Source organism: Puma concolor, chromosome C1 (assembly GCF_028749965.1).
Source record: "Puma concolor isolate L17-30 chromosome C1, mPumCon1.1.hap2, whole genome shotgun sequence".
NCBI lineage: Eukaryota > Metazoa > Chordata > Mammalia > Carnivora > Felidae > Puma > Puma concolor.
Window position 1 is genome coordinate 77,874,088 of NC_141674.1, and position 9,977 is coordinate 77,884,064.

Consider the following 9,977-nt stretch of genomic DNA (forward strand, 5'->3'; position numbering starts at 1 on the left):
TGACCTGGCTCAACAAATATATGAAAAATGGAAGTAGATTGTTTTATAGAAAAGGTGCTCATTGACCTCATTTATAGGAAATTTGTCACAAAATAGTAAAACAATAAGTCATCTCAGTAACAAGTCTTAGCTAAAAAAAATTTTCTTGGTGTGATTCACAATCAAGTTAACATATTCTAAGAAAATTAATGAAGAAAAATTTAACTACCAAAAGTGCAGGGAAGGAGACATTCTCTAAGAGAATTTAATATCTAAGAAAGAACATTTCAGGGCACCTGGGTGGCTCACTTGGTTAAGCATCCGACTTCAGGTCATGATACATGGTTCGTGGGTTCAAGCCCCTCATCAGGCTCTGTGCTGACAGCTCGGAGCCTGGAGCCTGCTTCACATTCTGTGTCTGCCTCTCTCTGTCCCTCCCCTGCTCACACTCGGTCTCTCTCAAAAATAAACAAACATTAAAAGAAAAAAATTTTTTCCACTTTTTATCAATATCACTGTTAGAATAGAACTTGGTTGATATGGAAGGGGAGGTGAGAGGTAAAAGGGAGCCAGTGCTATAAATCAGTTCTTGGGGGTCTCAGTCCCACTAGAGAATCTTGCCTCCATCTGTGGTGCTGTATAGGCAGAAATTAATAAGGAGCTTCCATACACATGTTCTTCCAAGTTTTTCAGCCTTCTAAACACCATTTTATAATGGCGGATATCGCCCTACAAGATTTTAGTCAAAATAGTCATTTCTAGGGAAAGGTTAAGAAGGTAACTAGTTAATGCCATTTCCTATTATGATGGAAGTTCCCAGAATATTCAGCTATTTTTCATTGTCAGCTTTTTAAAATTCTTATTGCTCACACTATTGAGATAAAACTGTTAAGGGTGTTTTCATTTAATAAGGCTTAGACATTTAGAACTATTAATATAACAAACTACAAGTGTTGGTTTTTGAAACAGATTGCAGCTCTCTAGCATTTTTAATGAAACTTTTCCTTATATGGAGATGATTATGGTTGTCTTAATGACCTAAATAAAAATGTGGCTCAACAATGATTATTCCAAAGAATTAAACTTAGTTTGTTTCAAAATCTGAACAAAAGTCATCAAGTGATGTTAATCTCATGTTTCTGGCATTAGCATTTTAGGAACAAAATGGTGTTACAGATGTCAGAAAATTGATTGCATAAAATCTTGAAACCCACAAAACATGTAGGCTTAGGTCTTAGTAATTTCTGCTGTTTATGTAGTTTCAGCCCTACGCGTCACCGAGAAGTTATTTATCTTAAGAAACTGTGGCCAAATTTGGCGGGTAATGCTGTCTGCCAGTGTCTGCAGATGTATTGTTTCCGCCTACATTTGTGCGTGCCGTCTGTGGTCTTTAAAGAACACTATCTAACATTCGGCAGAAATGTCAACTCAACTGTTCAGATTTTTTTCTCTGTTCTAAGAACTGATGTTGCCATTTCCTAATTTTGTCAAATTCTGTTTGAACTGCCTGCCTTTCTTGAAAGGTGGGTATTATCACCCATGTGATAGATAAGTAATCAGAAGTAGTTAATGCTGTGTCAAATTACAGCAAGATTTTCAACAAAGTAACCACAAAGGTCAGTGCTAAGGCAAGTATTTACTAAATAATGACATTTTAGGTATCTAAAATGAAAAGACATTATTTTAGGAAAGCAGTTGCAGGTTGGATGAGAAGTTCAGAAAAGTGAAGGCAAAAGCTTAATGTGACCTAAATTTTTCTCAATAGAAGAAAATGCATTAGAAGAATAAATTGTCCTTGACAACTGTTTTAAGTGTTTTAAAAAATTAATAAAATAATGTATGGAAAAGAATTCAAAAGGATAAATAAAAATCTCATGGGTGTGTGTGTGTGTGTACATAGCTTTTCTAAGGCAGGGAAGAGGACTAGAAAACAGTTGTAAGTGGTTTAGAATTCAGATTTAAGAATAGACCATGTGCAAGTGCCATTTTAAGTTTAACACACCATCCCAGCCCTTAAAGTGGATTCCATCTTGGACCCTACTGAAGCAATTTGAGAAAAGTAGCAAGTTTAGCACTAGAAAATTTAATACTATCTTATGAAGGAAAACAGAATAAATAACTTCTAGATTCATCTCTAATTCTAGATTTAGAGAAGGCAAGTGTCACTCCCTCTAGTAGGAAACACAAAATGAATCAAGGGATGGGCTTTTGACACCTGAAATCAACAGAAAAAGCACTGTCAGCTGGTGAATGAGTTGCAGAAATCAGAAAATGCAAGAGCCACCTTATAATTTCTTTCCAATCAGAATTTTTGTATATATTCCTTACCTACATTCTACTGATGTGTTTTTATAGGTGTATAATTATGTATTCATCTTTTGTATAAATTTCTTCTGTAACTTCTGTTAAGACTAGAAATGACTCCAGCTCAGACAAGACTAAGACAGTAGATCAGAAGCAGACGTAGGGCTATGTAGCCTCACATTGTTTTTTTAGCTCCATCCATAAGCAAAAGGAGGGGAATCCAGCCACCTCCAGATTTCTCTAGATACTCACTTTAATGCTTTTTTGCCCATAAGTTTCTGTATTTCTTCTGGCATGTAGCTGGTCTTCCTACACTCAAATATTCTGGTTAAAAACAAAACCAGCCCCACTGTGTGTGTGTGTGTGTGTGTGTGTGTGTGTGTGTGTGAGTAATCTTTAGACAAATATTAGCAATACTCCTTTACAGTTTTCCCCCAAGTTTTGTGAAATGAAAGCCTGGTGTTTCTCTGAGTGTCCTGTGTTTTTAAGTTCTTATTTTATTTTAATGTTTGTTTATTTTTGAGAGGGGGGAGGTGCAGAGAGAGGGAGACACACAATCCGATGCAGGCTCCACGCTGTGAGCTGTCAGCACAGAGCCTGACATGGGGCTCTAACTCACAAATCGCTAGATCATGACCTGAGCCAGAGTTGGACACTTAACTGAGCCACCCAGGGGTCCCTAACTTCTTAAAACTCCACAGATAAATGGCATATGAAATGTGTACACTCAAAAAATAGAAACTCATTATCACTTTTATGTGTAAAAATAAAGAGCAGCATCTTATATCTCTATTGTGTGTTTTGAGGAAGCATCTTTCTTATTTGTCCCTATGCAGTATGAAGACTAGGCCTGGCATTTACTGAGCAAGCGTTCAATAAATATTTGTTAACTGAATACATTTAAGTTACATTTAATTAATTTGCTTTCCTGGCAAGATATTAAGCCAAAAACCTCTGTTAATAAGGATGCCTATTCTCTTAAGTTTGGTACAATTTACTTGATAGGGAGTGACACAAAAATGAAACGCCTCATTCCTTTTTACATAATCTCTTTTCAGTAGACTGTCTCTGCCCACTCCCATTACCTCCCCAAAATACGTAATTTAAATGAAAGCAGTATTTTGATTGCAGGACTTAGGTTCAGAAGAGACCTAAAGGAGCCTTTGGACTTTTAGTTGCTGTTACCTACAACCCCTTTCCCTCCTGCGTATCCCAAATGTGTTCTTAGTAGGCTGTCAGACGTCATTCTTCCTCTAAAAAACCTGCCCTCATGACTCCAATCCAAATGATCATCTCCTTGATTTTCTATACCAGATGATAAATTTCTGGAAGGTGGAGACTGTTTTATGTCCCCCGCTCCTCCATCCCACATTTCTTATCACATTAGAGAAGTACTCAGTCAAAACTTTGGGGCTGACTAGGAACCTGACACCAGGAGGTATTTCCAAACGCAACCAGAATAATCCCAGTTTAAGAACAGCCTCTTTTTTTTTTTTTTTTTTTTTTTTTTTTTTGAGAGAGAACGAACAGGGGAGGAGCAGAGAGAGAATCCCAAGCAGGTTCCCTACAGTCCACATAGAGCCCAACACAGGGCTCAAACTTCCAAACCATGAGATCATGACCTGAACCAAAATCAAAAGTCTGGACACTTAACCAATGAGCCACCCAGGTGCCCCACCCCTTTTATTCTTAAACATCCACAGGATTTAACATCTCCTGATTTCCTGACTCCCCATCCTAGCTGTATCAGTTCTAATTTCCCTCCACTCCATTTTACTGGTGTTCCATTCCCATTGCTTTGACCTCAGTGGAGACAGAACAGCTGGTGGACATTCTGTCTGTAGTAACTCTTCACATCCTTGTGAAAGAGGCTAGTGAGCAAAAATTTCATAATTATTACAGTTGTGTTTTTACCTCCCACAATGTGCCAGGTGCCATAACAATCAAATCAATTTAAGGACTTGTAAGTATGCATAAAGTACTATGGGAAAGCATTATACACACACTTGATTATGCTGTGCCAAAGTGATTCATTTTCATACATGTAGGACCCTGTTCATCTCAGATTTTCCTGAGACTGCTTCAGGTTAAAAAATGTCAGTCCTTGATGTGTTCTGTGGATTCCAACATTTCTGCATCCAAATTGCATTTTTAAGAATGTCAACTAGAAGTAGTATAAAATTGTTAGAAATGTGTTCTAGTTTTTTAGCTTTAAAAATATGTCTGTTGGGGCGCCTGGGTGGCGCAGTCGGTTGAGCGTCCGACTTCGGCCAGGTCACGATCTCGTGGTCCGTGAGTTCGAGCCCCGCGTCGGGCTCTGGGCTGATAGCTCAGAGCCTGGAGCCTGTTTCCGATTCTGTGTCTCCCTCTCTCTCTCTGCCCCTCCCCCGTTCATGCTCTGTCTCTCTCTGTCCCAAAAAAAATGAATAAACGTTGAAAAATAAATATGTCTGCTGTATGGGGCACCTGGGTCCCTGGGTTGGTTGAGCATCCAACTCAGGTCATGATCCTAGGGTTGTGAGATCAGACCCATGTCGAGCTCCGAGCTGGGTGTGGAGCCTACTTGAGATTCTCTCTGCCCCTCTCCTCACTCTTGGGTGTGCTTGGTCTCTCTCTCTCTCTCTCTCAAAATAAACATTAAAAATATATATATAGGTTTGCTATAATGTGGCTCTTGAGGCTCTCTTCTGCTGTGGGAACCAACTGATTTGAGTAAAATAGTCTTCCAGTATCTTTTAAACACCACATAGGGCCTTAAATATTTTCATTGAGGTTAAAAGCATAGATGTAACAACTGGGAAACCAATGCCCCTGTACCTGTTACCGATTAAAAATAAACCATGTCTAGGAAACAATCAGCAAAACTAAAAGGCAACCGATGGAATGGGAGCAGATACTTGCAAACGACATATCAGATAAAGAGTTAGTATCCAAAAATATAAAGAACTTATCAAACTCAACACCCAAAAAACAAATAATCCAGTGAAGAAATGGGCAAAAGATAACTACTTCTCCAAAGAAGACATCCAGATGGCCAACCGACACATGAAAAAATGCTCAACATCACTCATCATCAGGGAAATACAAATCAAAACCACAATGAGATACCACCTCACACCTGTCAGAATGGCTAACGTTAACAACTCAGGCAACAACAGATGTTGTCGAGGATGCGGAGAAAGAAGATCTCTTGAACCGCTGATGGGGATGCAAACTGGAAAACACTGCAGCCATTCTGAAGGAAACTACAGCCGCTCTTGAAAACAGTATGGAGGTTCCTCAAAAAATTAAAAATAGAACTAGTCTACATCCCAGCAATTGCACTACTAGGTACTTATCCAAAGGATATAGATATGCTGTTTCGAAGGGGCACATGCACCCCGATGTTTATAGCAGCACTATCAACAATAGCCAAAGAATTCATCGTCCATCATTTATCGTCCATCGATGAATGAATGGATAAAGATGTGGTATATATATACAATGGCGTATTACTCGGCAAGCAAAAACAATGAAATCTTGCCATTTGCAACTACGTGGATGGAACTAGAGTATTATACTAAGCAAAATTAGTCAGAGAAAGACAAATATCATATGACTTCACTCATATGAGGACTTTAAGAGACAAAACAGATGAACATAAGGGAAGGGAAGCAAAAATAATATAAAAACAGGGAGGGGTCAAAACATGAAACTTAAATATGGAGAACAAACACAGGGTTACTGGAGGGCTTGTGGGAGGGGGGATGGGCTAAATGGGTAAGGGGCACTAAGGAATCTACTCCTGAAATCATTGTTGCACTATATGCTAACTTGGATGTAAATTTAATTAATAAATAAATAAATAAATAAATAAATAAATAAATAAAATTCAAGCAAATGCCAAAAGAAAAAAATAAAATAAATCATGTCTAGAGGCAGCATAACAAAGGAGTCAGCCAAGTTTGGCTTTTCCCGTACTGTGAGCCTTGGTTTACTTAGCTGTAAGATGGGGTTTATATACCCACCTTAGCATTTGGAGGAATGTAAGAAGCATGCTCCCTCAGTATAATGTTGACAGAGTACATAATTATTTTCCTTCCTTCCTTTCTTTCTTCCCCTTTCATTTCCCCCACTACAGGGGATCCTGGCCTAAGAATATTCTTACATATTTCTTCCTTAACTTTTTTTTTTTCAAGCTCCTATGAGGACTTTTTAAACCACTGAATCGAAGATTGCCATAATCTGGGATGCTGTGAGCCTGACACTAGTAGCTCATTTTCTATACCTGGTGATGTTCTATCCACCAGACGGCAGGAGTTCCTCTGGCATGTTCTATCAGTTGTCCTGACATGTTTGGACTAGTGTATCAGTAAGGCTATTAAAACAAACAAACAAAACATACACAAAAATAATGGCCCTTACACAATTAAAACAATTTTGCCAGGCAAAGGGGAATGTGGGTGGGGTGACTAGTGATCATATACCACACCCTCATCTTTTCCAGCCACAAACTTCTCATATGTTCTACTCTTTCTCCCCTGGGCTTTTTCATATCCTCCTTCCTTTGCCTGGAATACTTCGTTAAACGACGGCCTTGGTCACCTGAATAACTCCTGTTCATTCTGAGGGCTCAGCTCAGACATCACCACCTTTAGGAATCCTTCCTTGACCTCTCATTCTGAGTTTAGTGCCCCATGCCTTTCCTCCCTAACCCTCAGATTCTGCTCATCATTAGTATCCTGTTCGAATGTTGCCTCCTCAAACAGGTCTCCCACTTATTTATCATCTCTTCCTCTAGAACCTAGAGCAGTGCTTTGGACAAGCTGACCATCAAAACCCTGTGGTAAGAAATGATGGTACTTCCACAGCACCCTGTAGCCTCCAGTCATTCCTATGTGGCATTCACGGCGTAAATCATCAGTCTCTTACCTGTATCGTTTACTAGATTGTAAAGTTCATGACAACGAGAATCGTGCCTATTTCATGAACCACTGTATCTTCAATGCCTAGCATACAGTGAGGCCTCAGTAAATATTTGTTGAAAACTAAGCATATATAACACTAATATACACCTGTACACAGTGGGACTAGAGTGAAGCAAATTGTGTTTTGAGGAGCTCAGCGAAGCAGAGGAAGAAACACAGTCGCAGGGCTACTATTTATGCTCGGCTTTTTCCCTGCTACAACAGCATCTGTGTGTGAGTGCTTATTGTGAGCCTCCAGACAAAAGCATTCTAAGCTCTTTGCCCCATGGGTGAAGACTGAACACCTGGCTAAAAGAAAGCCATGTTCTAGAGATGAAGCCTCTGTATGGTTTAAGGGTGAGGAGATGCCTGATCAAAGTAAGTCTCCAAGTACAAATGCTGGAGGCTTCTCTGTTCCTAAGTTCCCAACTGGAAGAAAATGCAGCAGGGCCTGACACGTAGTATGCCTGCAGAAATATTGAGTGGCTCATTTTCTCCCCCGTGCTCCCTACTGCTGAAGTTAACACTGATTCTGTTTTGCCCACTCTCCCCCACCTCAGCAGTGAAAATGGGGCTGAGCAATTCTCCCTGCTCCCTCTTACCTCCTCCTGCCTCCGGCTCCCCACTCACCTGCTTCTTCAGCCTTCCCTTCCTGTGCATTCCCCCGGCCCCGCCTCTTGCTGTAGCCACTGACGAAAGGCAAGCCAACATTGGTAGTAAGTGAAAAGGCCATGGTATTTCCCACCCCAACATCAAATCCTAAACTGATTTTCCCTGACCCTGAGGAATCATGAGGTGCACCTGGTGCCCTCAATAAAGCCAAGTTGTTTTGATCACCCCAGTGGGACCAAGATGTTTACGTTCTTCTCTCTCTCACCGCCACAACCTGAGATGGATCCAAATATGTTGCAACAGCGTGGCCTTGGGCCTGCGGCTCTTGAGTTATGAAATGTTGTGGCAAACTCTCCTCGTACGGCGATGTTATCAGCAAAGGACTCCGTCCTGAACCCTATCAGTTAGGATGCGAGAGGGCTTTCTTCTTGTCTGTGCTCGCAGATTTTCAAAAAGCGTCTCCCTGATAGAACAAACACCTGAAATCCTTGCGGAAATATAGGAAAAAGATTCCCTTTTTCCTTCCCAGACACCACGTTTATACAGTCCATCTAAGCGGGGGCTTGGCAGTGGCACATGAGCCCCCTGAACCTGATGCTTCCCTAAGTGCACATTTAAGGGGTGACAGATGTTTGAATTGGCGGCCGGACTGCAGTAGGTGGAAATAAGAACACCGTGTTCCTTTCCATGTGGAATCACGGATAGTTTCTCCGGCATGCGATAAAGTCGCGGTGAGAAGGAAAATCTGAATTTTAGTTTTTTGGTTTTCCTCTGGATATAAATTTTAGGAAATCTCTCCATATTGCAAAATCTCATAGGACTTTCTCCCTCCTTTAGAGCCTTGCATTGTCCTGATTTACATGCCTAGTTTATCCTTGAGCCATGTCTCATTGGTGTTCACATTCCAAACTCATCCTTTTCCCCACCCAGTGTCTGACATAGGTTTTACACTGAATAGGCATTCAGTGACTCTGTGGGATAGTTCAAGTCGCTTTAGAGCTGTTTTCATCCAAGCCTTCCATTACCCAGTCTGATTTGGGGAATTCAGTATTTAAGATGCTAGAAAGACGACTGTAGGAGACTCAAGTTGGGGTACATGCTTAAGTCTCAACAGCTCCCTTTTTCTTTGGGGAACTCCCTAATACACAGGAGTGGTCCCCCAGTGATCATATCAGTGTTGTTACCCTGCCGTCTCCTGAACATACCCCACCAAAGCTGATTTATCCCAGGCTCACACCTGACCAGGCAGGTTTCCTTCAAATTTTTATTTCCAGATGTTTGAAACTTCGAGGGAGTGGGCTTGAGCTGGGTCCTATTAAAGACTGGGATCTTGGGGCGCCTGGGTGGCGCAGTCGGTTAAGCATCCGACTTCAGCCAGGTCACGATCTCGCGGTCCGTGAGTTCGAGCCCCGCGTCAGGCTCTGGGCTGATGGCTCAGAGCCTGGAGCCTGTTTCCGATTCTGTGTCTCCCTCTCTCTGCCCCTCCCCCGTTCATGCTCTGTCTCTCTCTGTCCCAAATAAATAAATAAACGTTAAAAAAAAAAAAAAAAAAAAAAGACTGGGATCTTAAGGGAAGATTCAGACTTTCACTCCCAGGTCTGTGCTGGTTCACGCTTCCACCTGCGATCTGGCCTTCAGCTCCTTCAGTTATGTAAGCTGCCCTAGCATCCTTCCAGGAAATCCTTTTGTGCTCAGGTGGGCTAGGGTTAGTTTCTTCTGCACATACTCAAAGGATCTGAGCCAATGCAGTGATGGAAAAGCACACAAAGAAAGCCTGCTGGGCTTTGAGACCTGACACTACCTTCTACTTGCTGTGTATTATAATACAAGTCATGCCCTACTCTGAACCTCACACATTCATCTTTATGTGAATGATCCAGACCAATGCTGGGGAGAATGCCCTGAAGTTTGGATGCAATTGTAAGATGTGGAAATGGCAGAGGGAGTTCGTTCTGAGAATGACAAATAGCATAGGCAAAGACATGTATGCAGGAAAGCAGGAATCTGTTTGGGAAGCAGAGAGCTCTTCTGGAGGATGAGACTCCTTGTTTTTATTTATTTATTTATTTATTTATTTATTTATTTATTTATTTATTATTTATTTATTTATTTATTTGAGACTCCTCGTTTTAAAGT